The 19933-nt window shown below is 35.8% G+C and overlaps 2 pseudogenes; both read left to right on the top strand.

Moving 5' to 3' along the window:
* Positions 1-4497: 4497 nt before the first annotated feature.
* LOC113429263 (olfactory receptor 6X1-like) lies at positions 4498-5439 on the top strand (annotated as a pseudogene).
* A 2602-nt stretch (positions 5440-8041) lies between these two features.
* LOC148129124 (olfactory receptor 6M1-like) lies at positions 8042-8972 on the top strand (annotated as a pseudogene).
* Positions 8973-19933: the final 10961 nt, after the last annotated feature.

Here is a 19933-nt window from a genome sequence, read left to right as displayed (position 1 = left end):
CATTTGAAAATCTTCTTTTTTCCTGCTTTTTCAACCTCATTATGCCATGCAAAGCAACTGAGGTTGAAAAAGCAGGAAATAAAGGACAGCCAAGAGCGCGGGCGGGTGGGGGAACTGATTTGGTGTCAGCTGTTTGACAGAACTACTGGTTATATAGAACCAGGCCAAATTGGTAGCATCCCACCCCTGCCTGCAGTACTGAACATGGACCCTGTGACTAAAAGAGTTTGAATATATATTTTTTTCTTCCTCACTTCCTTCTAGCATAACTTGGATGAGAGCAATCACATTTAAGATGACAGTGTTGAGGTAGATTAACAGCAATAGCTCTTAGACTTATATACCACTTTACAGTCTTTTACAGCCCTCTCTAAGCAGTTTACTAAGTCAGAATATTGTCCCCAACAATTTGCGTCCTTATTTTATCCACCACAGAAAAATGGAAGAATGAGTCATCCTTAAGCCTGGTGATATTTGAACTGCCAAATTGCAGGCAGATGGCTGTCAGCAGAAGTAGCCTGCAGTATTGCACTCTAACCACTGTGCCACCGCAGCTCATACACTGATTCACAGTACTTTACAGCCCTCTCTAAATGGTTTACAGGTTTTCCCCAACAATCTGGGTCATCATTTTTCCAACCTCAGAAGGATGGAAGGTGGAGTCAACTTTGAGACAATCAAGATCGAACTACTGGCAGTGGGCAGAATTAATCTGCAGTACTGCATTCTAACCACTGCACCACCAAGGCATTGACTTTGCAAAGGATTTGAACACATTGTAAGTAGGAAAACAAAGTCCAAATACTGGTGATTGGCTTTTCCATGTATAATAGAGAGGAGCCATCCTTGTTCTTTTGCCTAGGATCTACTTTAAGTAGCCTTACTGATGGTGAGGTCTTCAAGTTTTATTTTGTGTCCTTCCATAGTCTTGGCTTACCACCAACCAACTTCCCCAGATCACCTCCAAAGAGTTGCCTAACCAATTCATTGACTTCCATTCCCATATTATAACCTTTGGCTCCATTTGGGATGATGTAATAATTTATTGTTGCCAGTATTATTATTTTTTAAAGTCATTATCACATAGATTCATTAATGAATCACATTCTGGAATAACATCGTAGTCCTTTGTTTTTTTCAGTCTGATTAATCCGCTGTACTCTGCTTGGTTTCCTCATGACCACCAGCAATCAATCACTGTGGAAATTATTCTATAGACAACCTTTTAGGATTTTATAGGTATGTTATGACCAAATTATATGCTACATTGTTTAAAATATTTTTTTTTTAAAAAGAGAAAAAAGATTAAATCACTTGTGGTTTTTTTCTAACAATACTGTCAAGTTTTATTATGTATAGATGGTATGGATGTATAAGAGTGTATCTCATATCATAGCTGTATAAATTTATAAATTTATTAGACTTAGAGTGTCTCTTAGTTGAATTCATCTACATTCAAAGATCTTCACATTATTTTTTTTCCACAGTCTCCAGTGCATCTGTAGCTTCCAATTTCTGGAAAAAGAGATCTCACTAAAACTTACCATTAGATGAATGTTTATATACTTGAAAGAATATTTAATATTCTACCAATGAAGGAGAATAATTGTAGGTCAAGTAGTTGAAATGAGAGGTCCTTGGTACTCTCTGAGCTTGCTTGTTTTTAATTCAGTCTGATGAAGTTATCTAGTTTGGCAATGAAACATCTGCAAAAAAAAAAAAAAAAAAAACCAAGCAAGCTCAGATAGCACCAAGGACTCCTCAATTAATATTCTTTCTGTAAGAAAAAATGGTTAAACAAGAAAGGGAGGAGAAGAAAAAAGGAAGAAATTAGCAATCAAATCAGAAATCGGGAAAATAAATCACACCACTCAAAAATATCTTAGGATGTAAGTCCAACCTTGCTCTCTGTTATCTTGTCTGTCCTCTGAATTGATAAAGCTGATTTGTGACATATAAAACTCATCCCAACTCTAAAAGGGCAGTGTAAATACTTATATCACCATGATGTAAAAAAAATGTTGAGACTCTAGAAATAGTACAAAGAAGAGCAACAAATATTATTAGGGGACTGGAGACTAAAACATATAAAGAATAGTTTCTGGAATTGGGTATGTCTAGTTTGATTAAAAGAAAAGCTAGGGGTGATGTGATATAGTATTCTAATATCTCTTCACTGTTACTGAGCAGAGTCAGGGGTGGGATTCTACCAGTTCGCACCTATTCACAAGAACAGGTTGTTAACATTCTAAGCAGTTCGGAGAACCGGTTGTTAGAAGAAATTACTGGCCTAATCCTGTAAGGAAGGTAGGAAGGAAACATTGTGGTGTTTGTTACAGAAACTGCCTTTCCATTAACCCTTATTACATTCTTGGCAGGACTAGACTTCCTGTCTCAGGAACTTCTGTGAAGTTTTTTTCCCCTCCTTTGCTGGTACTTTGCTTGTGTGTAGTGACCATTCAAAGTTACAACGGCACTGAAAAAAGTGACATAAGCATTTTTCACACAACTGTTGCAGCATCCCCACAGTCATGAGAGGCCAGGTGAGGAGATGTGTGATATTGAGTTGGCTACACACAGCCAATAACATGAGCACCAAGCCACACCTGCCACTTAGGCCACTCCCACAGAACTAGTTATTAAAAATTTGAATCCCATCCCTGAACAGAGTTATATGTAGAATCATTCTTCTCAAAACCTATCTCCAGAACACCTGGTGCTTGCTACAAGGTAAGAAAGAAGATTCTATATTTGGTGTGGATTGTAAGGTCTTTCACAGTTATGGTAATTTGGAGGTTGGGTGAAATCATTTTCAGGTTCAAATGGACCCTTAGCGATAGCTGTAAGATCTATTGAGAGAGCGAAGCATGCTCTCATAGAACTGGTAGTAAAAAAAAGTTTTAATCCCACCACTTGCTGTAGATGTTCAAAGAGTAAATAGAAAAATTAAGATTAAGGTCAGGTAGGAAAATGGTCAGGATGTGTACTTCCATGAAATAATTGGTTGCAAGTTTTCTCACCCAGCTTTGAAGTCTTTTCACTAATTAAAAAACAAAAGAGTACCATCCTTACCTTGGAGTAACTGATCAAAGAGGGCTAAAAACAGAACAGAATAGAATAGAATTCTTTATTGGCCAAGTGTGATTGGACACAAGAAATTTGTCTTCAATGCATAAGCTCTCAGTGTACATAAAAATACATTCATCAAGAATCATAAGATACAACACTTAGTGATAGTCATAGGATATCAAATAAGCATTCAAAATTATACTAGGAAACTAAATAAAACAAAACAAATCATAAAGTTACTAGCAACAAGGTTATAGTCATAAGTAAAAAAGGAGATAGGTAATAGGAAGGATAGGAAGAATAATAGTAATACAATCTTAGTAAATAGTTTGACAGTGTTGTGAGAATTAGTTGTTTAGCTGAGTGATGGCATGCAGGAAAAACTATCCTTGTGTCTAATTGTTCTGGTGTGCATTGTTATACTAATATTGTTTTGAGGGTAGTAGTTGAAACAGTTTATGTCCGTGATGTGAGGGGTCTGTATATATTTTCACAACCCTCTTTTTGACTCATGCAGTATACAGGTCCTCAATGGGAGGCAGGTAGTTAGCAATTGTTTTTTTCTGCAGTTCTAATTATCTGTTGAAGTCCTTGTCTGTCTTGTATGGTTGCAGAGCCAAACCAGACAGTTATAGATGCAGATGACAAACTCAATAATTCCTCTGTAGAATAATTGAAAAACAAATTATCTTGGAGTAACTAATCAGAGAGGGCAAAAAACAGATACCAATTCCAGATATGCAAATTATGAAATACAATTCTTTTGCATTAGAATAAAAGGGAAATTCTTTCAAATTGCAACTGCTTCCTATCTAGAAATATTCCTCACTACTCTTACATCTTTTAATGTAAATTAATCCCCCCACTCTGTGTGTGTGTGTATAGCTAGTAGAATAGCTAGTACATTTTTAATCACTTTGGGAAAGCACCTGATAATATTACACACCACAGTAAAGTTATGAAAGAATCTGCCAGCAAAGTTTAATACTCTCAATTTTAAAAAGTCAACATTATAGGCTGGCTCTTCAAAAATATTAAATTAGAGAAGGAAGATTATGTCATTTTTCTTTTTTCCCGTATTAGATTTTAGAAAAAATAAAACAAACTCTGAAATGCTTCAAAGTAGCATGCAATATTTCAATGAGGAAAAATGATGCTGACATTTTATGAGGAAGAAATTAATTTCCTGCCTCCCCTCACACCCTGAATCAAATAGCTACAGATTCTCTGAGAGCGGTGGTGACATTTCCAAAACCACTAATTAATCAACAGTTATAAGAGTAAAAAGATATGAAACAGTTCAGTAGCCCTGTACCGTAATTCACTTCAGCCACTTATGTGATTATCAATCCTATTGTATACTGTCTTACACCACAAATGATAATGTTTCCATAAATTATTGTATCATTTTAGAAAAAGAAGAAGGGGATGTCAAATGCTACATTTTTCAATGAATTTATTCTTCTGGGATTTTCAGAATTTCATGAACTAGACCTGGGATTTTATATACTCCTGCTTCTGATGTACCTTCTGTCACTTCTAGGACATTCTTTAATCATCATAGTGGTTTCCATTGAACCTAAGCTCCATACTCCAATGTATTTCTTTCTTCTCAACTTCTCCATGGCTGAGATTTCTTCCACAACATCAGAGATACCAAAGATGTTGATCAATAGCTTCTCTGGCAAAAACACCATCTGCTTTGCGTGTTGCATGGCACAAGGTTTCATGGTCTTCACAATGGTAGCTGTGGAGTTCATCACCCTCACGATCATGTCTTTTGACCGCTATGTGGCCATCTGCAGACCTTTGCATTATCAAACCATTATGACTAGTTGACTCTGTATCAAACTGTCTTTGCTGGCATGGATTGGTGGGTTTGGACTCATATTTCCTCAGTCGGTTGTGATATGGATGTTCCCCTATTGTGCACACAATCTCATTGATCATTTCTTTTGTGACGTTGGTCCAGTTTTGCAGTTGGCTTGTGCTGACACAACTGTGATTGAGTTAATAGGATTTGTTTATGGTGCTGTTATAATGTGGGGTTCCTTTGGGTTCTCTCTGATTTCATATATGTGCATTATAAACACCATACTTCAGATTCCTTCTGCTACCAGGCGATCCAAAGCCTTTTTCACCTGTGGTTCCCATCTCATTGTTGTAACCATTTTCTATACAGCAGATATGATTATGTACTTGAAACCTTCAACGCAAGGTGACACTCGACTCAATAAGGCAATCTCTCTTGTGCGCACCAGTTTCGTACCCATGTTAAACCCTTTCATCTACACAATACGGAACAGTGAATTCAAAACAGCTTTCTGGAAAGTAGTAACCAAGCGGGTGAGTTTCCAACTTAGTGCATGATGCTAAATATCTTGGTGGTTCCATTATCTCTTCTTCTGAAAGAGAACTATGGAGTCCTTGGTGCTCTCTGATTGTGATTGCTTTCTTGCAGACATTTCATTACCCAAATAGGTAACATAATCAGTACTGCTGTCCCTGACGTTGTTACCTAATTGGGTAATAAAATGTCTGCAAGAAAACAGCCAAACTCAGAGGAAACCAAGGACCTCACAGCTCAACCCTTAGCTACAAATATTATCTTCTGTTGAAAGAGAAAATATTTTATTATTATTATTATACACAAAAAACATCAGTGCACATAGACTATGCTGGATTTTGTATCACAAATCATTAATCGAACACTTCCCAAGCATTTAAGACTGTGTGATGTATCGGCAGATTATGCGAGCAGATTCCAGTAAGGTGGCCTTCTGCAGTTGACCAATGGTGATTTTGTCAGCACCAAGTGTTTTTGAGTGCTTGCCTAGGCACAGCACCCAGTGTGCTGAGTACCACTGGAACCACCTGCACTGGTTTATGCCAGAGTCTCTGCAGTTCGATTTTCAAGTCCTGATATCTGGTGATTTTTTTTCAAGTTGTTTCTTTTCGATTCTGCTGTCACCAGGTATGGCAATGTCAATGATCCACACTTTTTTCTTCTCCATAATCATGATATCTGGGGTATTGTGTTCCAAAACTTTATCAGTCTGCATTCGGAAGTCCCGCAGTTGTATTGTTGTTGTTGTTGTTGTTGTTGTTGTTGTTGTTGTTGTTATTATTATTATTATTATTATTATTATTATTCAATTTCCTTTGTTTTACATATAAAATTTCCATATCCACAATGGCAGTGTACTGTCTGGGTACAATCTCTTTTAAATACAGGTAATAAACTTAATACATACAATAGTTGTAACCATTATTCTCAAAATCTATTCATCATGATCTTCACTTATCCTTGCTAAATATTTTCTGTTATTTAATTAAATAGTCTGTTCAGTTTTGTGTATAATTAGTTAATGATATCAAACCTTATAAACATCACATTTATAATCATTATCCTCCAAGTCTATTATATTTACTTATCCTAATTATTCAATATTCATTATTTAATTACACACTTACTTCATTTTTATTTACATATCTTCCTTGATTTTGAATTTCTAACTTCTGCTTCTATTTTCTAACCATTGATAGAATAATTCCCAAGTTAAAAAATATTCTGTTTCTTCCTTATCCTTAAACTTCAATGTTAATTTATCCATTTCAGCACATTCTGCTGGGATATCTTTCAATAGTTGCACATCCATCTGGAAAACTCCAAAATTGCATATGAAACTATGAATTCTTTAAAATATTTCATGGCTCTTGCGAAGTCTTTGTCCATTTGACAATGTCTAGCTTGGACATTAAGAAATAAAACAGCTCAAAACAGTTTATGTACATTGAAGCATTTTTCACATCCCTGATCCCATTGCTATGGAGAGTGGTGCTATGATTTAATGAAAGAAATGTACAAAGCTCTGTTTAGCTTATGGTGTGGGAGAACTTTTAAATATTAACAATGTCCTAAGAATTCAAAGCTGAACATCAAACAGGACTACATGTTCAATTACTTTTCTATTTAGTATAGAAAAGCTAAGAAGCATTAACAGAGCTTAAATCACAATTCTATTTGCTTCAAATTTCCTCCCCCTCCCCCTCTCCTCCTCCTCCTCCCACTTGTTCAAAGCAAATTTATTTATTTCTCTTATTTTGAGCATCAAGGTTCCCCCAAATTAAAAATCAACTTATGGTCATTTCATTGATACATCATCTGTAGTAACAATGTGGAACAGCAACTTCTACTTTTCTTCTTCTTCTTCTTCTTCTTCTTCTTCTTCTTCTTCTTCTTCTTCTTCTTCTTCTTCTTCTTCTTCTTCTTCTTCTTCTTCTTCTTCTTCTTCTTCTTCTCCTTCTCCTTCTCCTTCTCCTTCTCCTTCTCCTTCTCCTTCTCCTTCTCCTTCTCCTTCTTCTTCTTCTTCTTCTTCTTCTTCTTCTTCTTCTTCTTCTTCTTCTTCTTCTTCTTCTTCTTCTTCTTCTTCTCCTCCTCCTCCTCTTCCTCCTCCTCCTCCTCCTCCTCCTCCTCCTCCTCCTCCTCCTCCTCCTCCTCCTCCTCCTCCTCCTCCTCCTCCTCCTCCCACTTGTCCAAAACAAATTTCTTTCTTTCTCTTCTTTTGAGAAGTCGTCAAACCTAATATCAGCTATTGGCTTCTAATTATGTTTGGAGTAGCCCTCACAATTCCTGGATGTAGGATATAGAAATCAATGATTCCATGAATAGTTAATATAAATGTAGATTTGTTTTCAGGTTTTATCAATAATATATTGGGATTCATGCTACCATTTTAAGATACAGGTGGTCCTCAGCTTACAACTAGTCATTTAGCAACTATCCAAAGTTACAACAGCAATGTTATAACTCATGATATAACTGAATTGAGGGAAGACAAATTTCCTGATCTGAAAAATAATGACCTTGTTATTCTTGATTTTGAACAAATGGACACCAAATTAATTTAACTATTTTTTATTCCAACAGACTACAATAATAAAAGAAAATATGAGGTCTGAAAATTACAGCATGGTGAAAGAATTCATTTTTATAGGTTTTTCTGGCATCCAGAAATTCAAGATTCCGCTATTCCTGATCATAGCAGTGATCTACATATTAATATTAAGTGGAAATGTTCTGATTATCTTCTTTGTGTGGAAAGATTATCGACTCCACACCCCCATGTATTGGCTTCTGGGCAACCTTTCCTTCTCAGGACTTTGCTTCACTACTGTCATTATTCCCCAAATGAAGTTCAATATAATCACAGAGCGAAAAGTTATTTCTTTTATGGGTTGCATAATGCAGATGTATTTCTATTTTTTCTTGGGAACTTCAGATTACATTCTGTTAGCTATCATGGCCTTTGATCGCTATGTAGCCATCTGTAAGCCCTTGAGATATTCTGTCATCATGAGTGGTTGGTTCACCTTCCAGCTTGCTGCTGGGTCTTGGACAGGGGCCTTCTTCTCAGTCCTTTTTTCAACAATCCCCTTTTATCTGATCCCATTTTGTGATCCCAATGTTATTAACCACTTCTACTGTGATATCCTTCCTGTGCTCAGGCTGGCTTGTAAGGACACAACCATGCTGAAATGGTTGAGCTATATATCAACGGCTCTTATTGTCCTGTGTTCACTTTTTCTAACCTCAGTGTCTTACATATATATCATTGCCACCATTCTACGCATTCCATCTTCATCTGGTCGACAAAAAGCATTCTCAACCTGTGTTGCTCACATTACTTTGGCCTTGATTTTTTTATGGGTGTTCCATTTTCATGTACCTTCTACCAGAGAAAATCCATTCCTCTGGTTTCTACAAAGGTATGGCCCTGCTTCACACTGTGGTGACACCTTTGCTGAATCCATTCATATATATCCTTCAGAACGAGAAAGTGAAAGAAGTCTTCAAAGATGCATTGAAACAAATGGACATTCTTGCCCCCAAAGTGGAGTGACCATTCATTTAATTCAAGAGTATGTTGATTCTAATACCAATGTATATCCCAGTGTGTGTTCTTTTAATGCCTTGGTTATTGTGAATTAAGTCCCAGGTCTAAGGTAAAGGTAACATAGGTGCTAGTCATTTCCAGCTTTAGGGTGTGGTGCTTATCTCCTTTACAAAGCCAAAGAGCCAGCACTGTCTGCAGATGTCTCCATGGTCATATGGCCAGCTTGACTAAATGCCAAAGGTGTACAGAATGCTGTTACCTTCCCAGCAAAGTGGTCCCTATTTTTCTACTTGCATTTTTACATGCTTTCAAACTGATAATTGCCAGGTCTAAATATATGGTTAAATTTTGTTTTGCTGAAATCAACAAAAGGAGGAATTGTAAGTGCTTCTCTGTTGATGAATAAGAACTCCAAAGACTGCAGATTATAGTTAGTACCCCAGTTTACACACCTCCCACCAGCCAACCCAAAAAAGTCAATGCTTATATACAGAAAGCTTTTGGAGTTTAAGTGTCAGAGTCATCCTTAAAACAATAGTAGGAAAAGTCGTATTTTAAGGACACAGTGGTGAGATATACATTCTGATTCTACAACTGTGCTTTATGAAAAATCAAGAACATGCAACTTACATTAGTATCTACCTTTCTTTACATCTCATGCAAAGTGAGTGGAGTTGTATTTGTACAATTTAGATCTCAGTACATGATAAGTTCCTCAGGACAGAGGCTGGGTTTCATAGGGATTAGAGGGAGATAGAAATAGATGATAGAGAGCGGGATAAACAGAGGGGAGAGGAAATAGAAATAAAGATAGAATAAAAAGTTAAAAAGATGGAACGAAATAGAGAAAGACAAAGACAGATGATAGATGACAGATAAATAGATGGATAGATGAATAGATAGATAGATAGATAGATAGATAGATAGATAGATAGATAGATAGATAGATAGATAGATAGATAGATAAATAGATTTATTTATTTATTTATTTATTTATTTGATTTGCCAATTGTTTACAAGATAATAAGTATAAATGTATACATAGTTGTGAATACATGAAATGGTTACATATAAGAAAAATAAAAGAATAGGAGAAACAATAGGACAGGGACGGTAGGCACATTGGTGCGCTTATGCACGCCCCCTACAGACCTCTTAGGAAAGGGGTGAGGTCAATAGTAGACAGTCTAAGGTTAAAGTTTTTGGGGTTTGGGGAAGAAACTACAGAGTCGGGTAGAGTATTCCAGACATTGACCACTCTATTGCTGAAGTCGTATTTCCTGCAATCAAGTTTGGTGCGGTTTACTTTGAGTTTGTATCTATTGTGTGCTCTTGTGTTGTTATGGTTGAAGCTGAAGTATTCATTGACAGGTAGGACATTGCAATGTATGATTTTGTATACCATGCTTAAGTCAGACCGAAGACGGCGTAATTCAAGGTTTTCTAGTTCTAGAATTTCAAGTCTGGTGGCATAAGGTATTCTACAGCGAGTAGAGGAGTGGAGAACTCTTCTTGTGAAATATTTCTGGACTTTCTCAATTGTGCTAATATCAGATACGTAGTGTGGATTCCAGACTGATGAACTGTATTCGAGTATTGGTCTAGCAAATGTTTTGTATGCTCTGGTTAGTAGTGTGATATTACCAGAGAAAAAGCTACGTAGGATTAGGTTAACAACTCTTAATGCCTTTTTGGCTATGTAGTTGCAGTGTGCTCTAGCACTTAGATCATTAGAGGTGAGTATTCCAAGGTCCTTTACAGAGCTTGGGTCATCAACAAGATCTTGACTATTCAGCTTGTATTTTATTTTCTGATTTTTTTTGCCAATATGTAAGACAGAGCATTTATTTGTTGAGATTTGAAGTTGCCATTTGTTTGACCATTCGGATACATAGTCAAGATCTTTTTGTAGGGTAGCAGTATTGTCTGTGGTATTGAACAGCTTTACATCATCAGCGAAGAGAACGCAATTGCTCTTAATATGATCACAGAGGTCGTTTATGTAGAGTATGAAGAGAGTTGGTCCTAGAACACTGCCTTGGGGAACACCACTATTGACAGGTACTGGATTTGATAGGACGTTCCCGAGATAGATAGATAGACAGACAGACAGACAGACAGACAGACAGACAGACAGACAGGCAGACAATAAAGATAGATTGATAGACAGATATCCTTTAATGATACATCATCAAAATAGGGAATCAAAGTTTCCCTATTTTCTGCCACAATGCTCTCCTAGCTATAGCAAATGTCCTCATTGCCAGGAAATCATAGTTAACCAACAATGTCTGAATGGTTAACTAATTCTGGGGCATTGTCAGTTGATAAAAGTCAAAGATTTTTTGAGAGGCCATCGTGGCATCAAATCAAATCAAATCAATCGTATTATAGGAAGAATGTTACTGCAAATAAAAAATAGAACATCTAGAAAAATGATGTAATGTTCTGCCAGCAAAACTATTGCCTTCCCCAAATGGATAATTAAATGTCTATTTTTCTAGCTAAAATGTCATACTTTTCTGAAGAACTGCTATTTCAATAGGGAAATATATAATGTATACATTTACATTCTGAATATGTTTGTGTGTACATACAAAAAGACAGTTACAAGCACACACACATATGGATATACTGTATCTTTCAATAACTTAATGCATAAAACTTGCCAAGTTTAGCTTTCTTAGATTGGCCCACAGAGATCTACTCAGGGATCTGCTCAGGGACATCCTGAGATCTGCTCAGGGACATCCTAAGAAATCCTTGAGATATCAACAAGTAAGTCCTAAGGGGGAAAAAAGACTCTTATCAAAATAGAATGGAAAAAAATAATCTAATCCCCATTAATTGTACTGAAAACTATCCCAGAATTGGTGTAGAAGTGCTAAAAATGTATGCTCTTGGGCTTAACAAAATAATAGAGTTCAAAGGGACCTTGGAGGTCTTCTAGTCCAACCTCTTGTTTAATTTTCAGAACATTGACACACCTGCATAGTGTATCAGGATTCCAACACATAATTTACTATCACCTATGACTCTATTTTCCCCCACCCCCCTGGGTGTGTCATAAATCAGATTCTCCAACGAAACACATTCACGGGCTGGGTGTCATCAATCACACTCTTCAATGAAGGATTTTCGTGGGCAGAAGATCCAGCAAACTAGGCTACAATCTGCACAAGATAAGATGGCATGTGTTTCTGGCCTTCATGGGCAACACTGCTCCCTCAAACTTTTCCCCTCTTCCTTCTTATGGCAACTCGGAAACAGGCATAGGATTGATTTATGAGTTGACATAGTGATTTTCCCAGTTCTAAAAGACCTTCAGCCATAATTGACTGGGGGAGAAAAAAATATATATAATTGCCTCTTTCCTCCTGAATCCCATCTTCTCTTTTTTTCTGATGGAAATGGGAAGATGGACACCTAGAGTTAGAGGCTACATGAGCCTTCTTTTAGCCTGCAGGGTCCTTAATCCATAGCAAAGCTTTCCTAAATTTGTATTGTTTCCATACTTTTAATAGAAATCTTTATCATGAATAAACTAGACCCAGGAATATAACACTCTCCTACTAAGGTTTATAAAGATTTTCAGTCAACCAGGCCATGGTTGCTCCAAAGGTGCTTTTTCAAAAGGTAGCTGAACTTTGTTTTTCCTTGAAGATGTTTGGCTTCTCATCCAAGAAGCTTCTTCAGTTCTCTGCATAGATAAATGTCTATGGAGGTTCTCAATCATCCAGGTCATAGTTGTCTCAAAGGTGCTTTTTCAAAAGGCAATCAGACTTTTAGATGAGAAGTGAAACATTCTCAAGGAAAGTTGCTTTTCAAAAAAGCACATTTGGGCTCTCCTGCTGATCTGCTCTAATAATTCTGGGTCTTCTCAGAGACATGAACAATACATTAGATAACAACAACAACAACCAAAACAGGTATTTATTTGTGAGTTTTATTGCAAAGACTTAACTTTCAAACATCATACTGAAAAGACATGTGATCAATAAATATTACATAAATGTACTCAGATTAACAGATTGGAAGGGACCTTTTGGGTCATCTAGATCAATCCCCCGCCCAAGCAGGAGACCCTACACCATTTCTGACAAATGGCAGTCCAATCTCTTCTTTTTTTTACAATTTTTTTATTAAGTACACATTAAAATATTGGACACAGTTTGACGGTCCTGGTGTCATCTCTGCCATACATGCTAAAGTATAGAATACATATCTTATATACATTTATACAATAACTTATCCAATATATGCATTTATAACATCTTCTGTGCTACTAATTTTATATCTATCATATTGTCCATCATGTTTGGTTGAAATTACATACATAACCTCAATTGTCCAATCTACAAATCCTGATTAATTTTTATTCTGGGTCTCTCCTTTCCATTCCCACCACTGATACAATTTATTCCATATCTCTTGATATTCTGTCTTGCCTTTATTTTTCAATTCCAAGGTCAGTCTATCCATTTCTGTACAAATCAGTATTTTCTTTATCACTTCACCTTCTACAGGGATTTCTCTATTTTTCCATTGTTGAGCAAAACCCATTCTTGCTGCCATTGTGATATGTAATATTAAATAGGTCACCTCTTTCCTATATCTCTCTTTCGTGATTCCTAATAAAAGTAATTCTGGCTTATATTCTATTTTTTGTCCAGTCATCTCTTCCAACCACGTCTGAATCTTTCGCCAAAACTCCATTTTTTTTACAAGACCACCATGTGATAATAACAGATAGACTTAACAGATAATCAGAGTTGGAAGGAACCTTGTAGGTCATCTAGTCCAACCCCTGTCCCATGCCTGGTTCTTGATTACATTTCCAACAATTTGGTAATAGATTTCTAAATATTTTGGCCAGACTTGCTGGGGGAAGATGCCACCTATAAAACATCTTGTATAGGTTTTCTTTGTATGATATGGCCAGTGTTATTTTCCTATTTCTTTCCCATAGTTCTTGCCATTTTTCCAATTCAATATTATACTCAAAAGTTTTTGGCCCATACCACCATTGTTTCCTTGACCTGTTCCTCCTCCTTCTTATAGTCCAACAAAAATTTATAAATTTTCTTTATCCGCTTATCATCAGTCCCCAGTAAAATTGTATCTAAAGTCATTGGTTCTCTATTGATTCCCCACTCTTTCATATCTTTCCAATAACATGATTGAATTTGTAAATATAACCGTCACTCCAATTCTACCCCTTGATGTTTTAGTTCTTGTCTCGATTTCAATTCACCCTTTTCATTTATTACATCCTTGTAAATAATAATTTTCCCTGATTAATAAAATTTGGGTGTACCAAAGTTTCCAAGATGGATAACCAAACTGGAGTTTCCATGTAATTCTGCTGTTTGATTTTGTTCTGTACCGCAAATAAAGCTGATCTAGTGTCTTTGGCAGTATTGATGTGCTATATGTCTGTTGTACCACAAGAATGCATGCCATCCTAGGTGTAAATCATGGCACTTTAATGCTAGTAGTCTCTTATTCTTTAAATTTATTCATTCTTTCACCCAGGTAAGTGTCGCTGCCTGATAATATAATATATTCCCAATTGGGCAAGCCGAACCTTTCTCTTTCTTTAGCTTCTTGCATAAGTTTTAGTTTGATCCTTTATTTCTTTCCTTGCCATATAAAATTCAATGCTTTTTTGTTCAAATTTCCAAAATATTTTCATTTAATTTTATAGGTATATTTTGAAACAGAAAGAGTAATTTTGGTAGAATATTCATTTTAATTACCGCTACTCTACCCCTTTCTCCATCTCTCCAGATCCTCTTTTATTTGATTCATTAATTTAACATAGTTATTTTCTTCGATTGTTGTGCACCTTGCTGAAACATAAATCCCTAGATTTTTCATTTTTTTTCACTATCTAAATATTTATTCCCTTGGCCAAATTTTCTTTCTGCTCGTTCATCATATTCTTAACTATCATTTTAGTTTTTTCCTTGTTTACTTTAAGTCTGGCTACTTCTCCACATCCTTCTAATATCTCTATGAGCTTCAAACCCAATTGCAGTGGTTCCTCCAGAATGAAAACTAAATTGGCTGCAAATGCTTGTAATTTATATACTTCTTTCTTGATTTCCAGACCTTTTATTTGTGTTTCCTTCTTAATTATCCTTGTTAAAACTTCCAAGGTTAATATGTATGATAGTGGGGATAATGGGCACCCTTGTCTTGTACCTTTCTGAATTTTGAAATTTTTTGTCATCTCACCATTCACTATTACTTTGTCCTCTTGCTTAGAATATATCGCCAAAAACATATTTAAGAATTTATTACCAAAATGCATATATTGTACTTGTTGTAACATAAATTCCCATTAGACATTGTCAAAGGCCTTTTGAACATCCAAGAAGAGCAGTGCCACCTGTTTCTTGTTGTGTGTCTCATAGTATTCTAGTATATCTAATATTGTTCTTATGTTATTTTTAATTTGTCTTTTTGGCAAAAAAAAAAAACATTTTGGTCAATGTGTATAAACTCATTTAGGAACCTTTTTAGTCATTCAGCTATTATTGATGTAAATACTTATAGTCCATATTCAGAAGGTATATAGGTCTATAATTTTTAATTAATCTCAAATCAGTATTCTCCTTGGGTATCAGCGTGATGTTAGCTTCCACCCATGATGGTGGAATCTTCACCTCATTTAGAACTTCATTGAATATTTCAAGTAGAACTTGTGCTAAGTTGTCTTGTAGATCTTTATATAATTCTATTGGTAACCCATCAGGGCCTGGAGTTTTATTGATTTTTTTTGTTTATTAATCACCTGTCAACTCATAAAATATTTCTATGATCTTTTTAGAGTTGCCAACAGAAAGGGAGGGGGAACAGTGCAGCAGTTTGCAAAACCAAAACTGCATTCCATAAATGTTTTCAAAGATAGTAACTAGGTGACTGAAGTTTCTGCCACACAAAATTCTAACTTGAGAGCATGATTGATGACTCTTGGGTATAGATGTGTCCCATTGGAGAATATGAATTAAGATACACCCAGGGGATGGGGGGAAAACCAGGTTCAAAGGTGACAATGAATTATGTGTCTCAGAGTTGACTACACCCAGGCAGTACCAGCATGTTAACTCCCAATAAATCCTTTTTAAGTTTTGGAAGTTTGCCTCAAGACTCATGATTTAAATGGTGTAACTGCTGGAATCCTGACATCACCACTATTACTTCTGACATCTTTATTTCTTCATTTAACATACTTTTTATTTCTTTTGGGGCTTTGGGTAACTCCGCTTTCCCTAAACATTGTAATGTTTTTTCCCCTCTATGTAAGTCATTCTCATTATATAATTTCTCATAAAACTCCTGGATTATGTTGTTTTTCTTCTTGTTTTAATAACATATCCTCTCCTCTTCATTCTGCAATTTGCTGATCCATCTTTTCTCTTTGTTTTTTTCAGTTTGTATGCTAACCACCTTTCCGGTTTATTTGCATTCTCCAAAAAAAAAATGTTTAGTCCTTTTTATTTGTTGTGCCAAGTCCTCTTTCTCCAGAATGTTCAATTTATGTTTAATTAAGTTCATTTGTTGTTTTAGATTTCTTTTTTTTTTGTGGCTCCTTTTGGATATTTGCCTCCAAGCTTTTATATTCCTCTTCTAGGCATTTCTGTCATTGCTTTTTCCTCTCTTTTTTTTTTTTTTTGCCATGTAGGATACAATCACTCCCCTCATGTATGCCTTTGCCATATCCCATAAGTTTTGCAGGAATGTATCTTCTTTCATGTTTCTTTTAAAATAAAGATGCAGCTCTTTACCCATTCATAGCCTTAATCCTTCATCCTTTAAAATTGATCTTTGTAATGTCCATCTTGGAGTTTTCTTTTGTCCTTTCCAACTAAATTTCATAGGGTTATGATCAGCCCAGAGATTTGTCTCAATTTCCACTTCCTTTACTTCAGAATTTAATTCCATTGACATCTGGACCATGTTGATTCTGGACCATGTTTGATGTCTATTCGAGTAATGCATATATTGGTTCTTCCTGTGATTTCTCTCTCTCCAAATATCTTGAACATTTAATTCCTCTGCCATTTTAAAGAAGGTTTTTGGGAGTGTTCTTATTCTTTTCTTTATTTTATTACTTTTATAGTCTAGTTTTTGTCCATGATTGTGTTCAAATCTCTTAAGATACAAATATTATCACACTTTATATCACAGATGGTATTATGTAATTTCCTATAAAATTGCTCCTGTCCTCTGCTCGGTGCATAGATTTCTACTAATACAACCTTTTTTTGGTTTATTACTATCTCTACGATCAAAATCCTTCCTTCTTCATCCTTAAAGATTTGCTTAGCCGGAATCGTCTCTTTAACATATAACACTACCCCTCTCCTTTTTTGTTGTGCTGATGAAATGAATGTATTCTCTAGTTTGGGATATTCTTACTATTGTTTATGTTGTTCCTTTAGATGGACTTCTTGTATTGCTATTATGTCCAAATTAAGTCTTTTTAATTTATTAAAGATTTTCCTTCTTTTTATGGGAGAGTTTAATCTGTTAATGTTCAGTGATAAGATATTGAACTCTTCTTGCATTTCTCTACTTATATCTGGGTTTTGTGCTACTTGTTGTTCTGACCTCTTTTAAATCTTTGTGTCTTCTCTTGTAGTTCTCTGCTTTCTTCTTTTCCTTTTCCCTCTCCTTGGATTGTAGTGCTTTTTCTTCCATAATCAACAATATTGTGTCTCTTTCTTCTATTGTATCCCTCTCTTCTGATTCTTTTTCATTGCCAAAATGTTGATTATAGAATTCCTCCACCTTATCCAAAGTGTCCAGCCTTTTATCTTGCCAAGAGCCCTCCGGTGTCAACCAACTAAAATCGATGTTATACTTAGTAAACTTTGATGTCAATAATTTTTAGGGTCTTCTCAATTCTCTTATCCTTCTTGGTACTTGCCTGAGAACTACTAGTTGTTTCCCTCTATGTTCTATTGGTTCATCCCTTGTCCTATGTAGTACTTTATCCCAGACTGACTTCTTCATGAATCTAAAATGTATTTCCTTTGGGAGGTTATGTCTCCTTGCATAGTTCATTTGCACCCTATAAATTTCATCTATCTCCATCAACATCTCCTCTTTCTCTGTTCTGAGTGCTTTTGCTATTAATTCTGTCATTGTATCCAGTAGATCTTCTCCTTTCTCTTATTTTACATTCTGACAGTGTAGATAGTGTTCTGCTTTCTTGGCTTCTAGAAAGATCACTGTTGTTTCTAATTCATTATTTGCCTGTGTTAATTTCTCACTTATTACATCTACTCTCTTTTCTTCTTTCTCCATTCTTTCTTCCATTTCTTGTACTTTTTTTTTTCATGATTTATTGCTGGAAGCTTTCAAATTTTTCATCTATATTCTGCATCTTTTCTTTTAGTTCTGTATCATTCCCTACCTCTCCTATCTCCTTCTTCATTTCTTCATGGTTCCTTGTCATAGTCTCTTGCATTGATTGCAGAATGGTTTGCAGATCTTTAAATGAGTTTGACTGTTTCTTGAAGCTCCCACAACTTCCAAAGGCAAGCTGTTCCATTGGTTGATTATTCTTACTGTGAGAAAATTTCTCCTTATTTCCAGGTGAAATCTCTCCTTGTTCAATTTCCATCCATTATTCCTTGTCTAGCCTTCTGGTGCTTTGGAAAATAGCTTGATCCCCTCCTCTCTGTGGTAGCTCCTCAAATATTAGAACACCGCTATCATGTCTCCCCTGGTCCTTCTCTTCACTACACTAGCCATATCCAGTTCCTGTAACCATTCTTCATATGTTTTAGTCTCCTGTCCCCTAATCATCCTGATTGCTTTTTTCTGTACGTTTTCTAGAGTCTCAACATCTTTTTTATAGTGTGGTGACCAAAACTCAATGCAGTACTCTAGGTGTGGCCTTAATAAGGCTTTATAGAGTGGTATTAGTACCTCACTTGATCTTGATTGTATCCCTCTGTTAATGCAACTTAGGATTCTGTTGGCTTTTTTTGGCTGCCATTATACACTGGTGCTTCATATTTAACTGGTTGTCCACTAATACTCCAAGATCCCTCTCACAGTTACTGCTATTAAGCCTGGTTTCACCCAGTCTATATATGTACTTTTGGTTTTCCTTGCCTAACTATAAAACTTTACTTTTCTCTACATTGAATTTCATTTTGTTAGATCTACCTCTATAGGTGGAAGCAGAACACAGAACTTGCAGAGATATTTATAGGTGGAAGTAGTACAGAGAAAAAGACAGGATTGTGTATGTGTGTTTGTGTGAGAGAGAATGTAAGGACAGAAAGAGAAATGATACAGACTATGACAGACATAGACACGATTCTTCTCAAGATTAATTAGCTTTCTTAAATTGGCATGGGTAGATCCATGTAACCCTTGGAGGCCTTCCAAGAAGTCCTTGAGGTATGTCCAAGAAAGTCAGAAGAAAAATAAAAGCTTACCTAAACTCAATGAACAAAATCTATCTCCATATTAGACTTACTGAATATTATTTCAGAATCAGTGTGGTTGCTGCTACGAAGGTATGCTGTTTGGTTTTGTTGTGAATTTTTTTTGGCACTGAACTTGGATGATATTTTTAATGCTGGATTAGTGAAAAAGATGATCTCTATGTTCAGGGTTTTTTTTTTTTTTTTTTTTTTTGGGAGGGGGCGGGTCGCATTTCTTCTATATATTTGAGGCTGGAATAATGTTCTTATTTTTGTCTCTTGCCAATGATGTATTCTATGTGAAAATCGTTTATTTTTAATGCAGAAGCATTTTGATGTTTTTGAGTTGCTCATGGTTATATTATGGCATGGAATTGTTAGAATGTTAATAAAAATCTGATTAAATAGGGGTTTAGTCTTAAGCTCTTTATCCATGTCTTGAGTTGGACTTGAGTTTGAGAAAGTGAATGTAGCTGTTTTCAACAAGCTGGTTTGGAGTTATAAACATGTGGTCCA

The sequence above is a fragment of the Notechis scutatus genome, chromosome Z (genome assembly GCF_049901735.1).
Source record: "Notechis scutatus isolate UNSWTSFEM ecotype Mainland chromosome Z, rNotScu1.2, whole genome shotgun sequence".
Classification (NCBI taxonomy): Eukaryota; Metazoa; Chordata; class Lepidosauria; order Squamata; family Elapidae; genus Notechis; species Notechis scutatus.
Note: the sequence above shows the minus strand (reverse complement) of the source record. Positions and strands in the feature narration are given on the sequence as shown.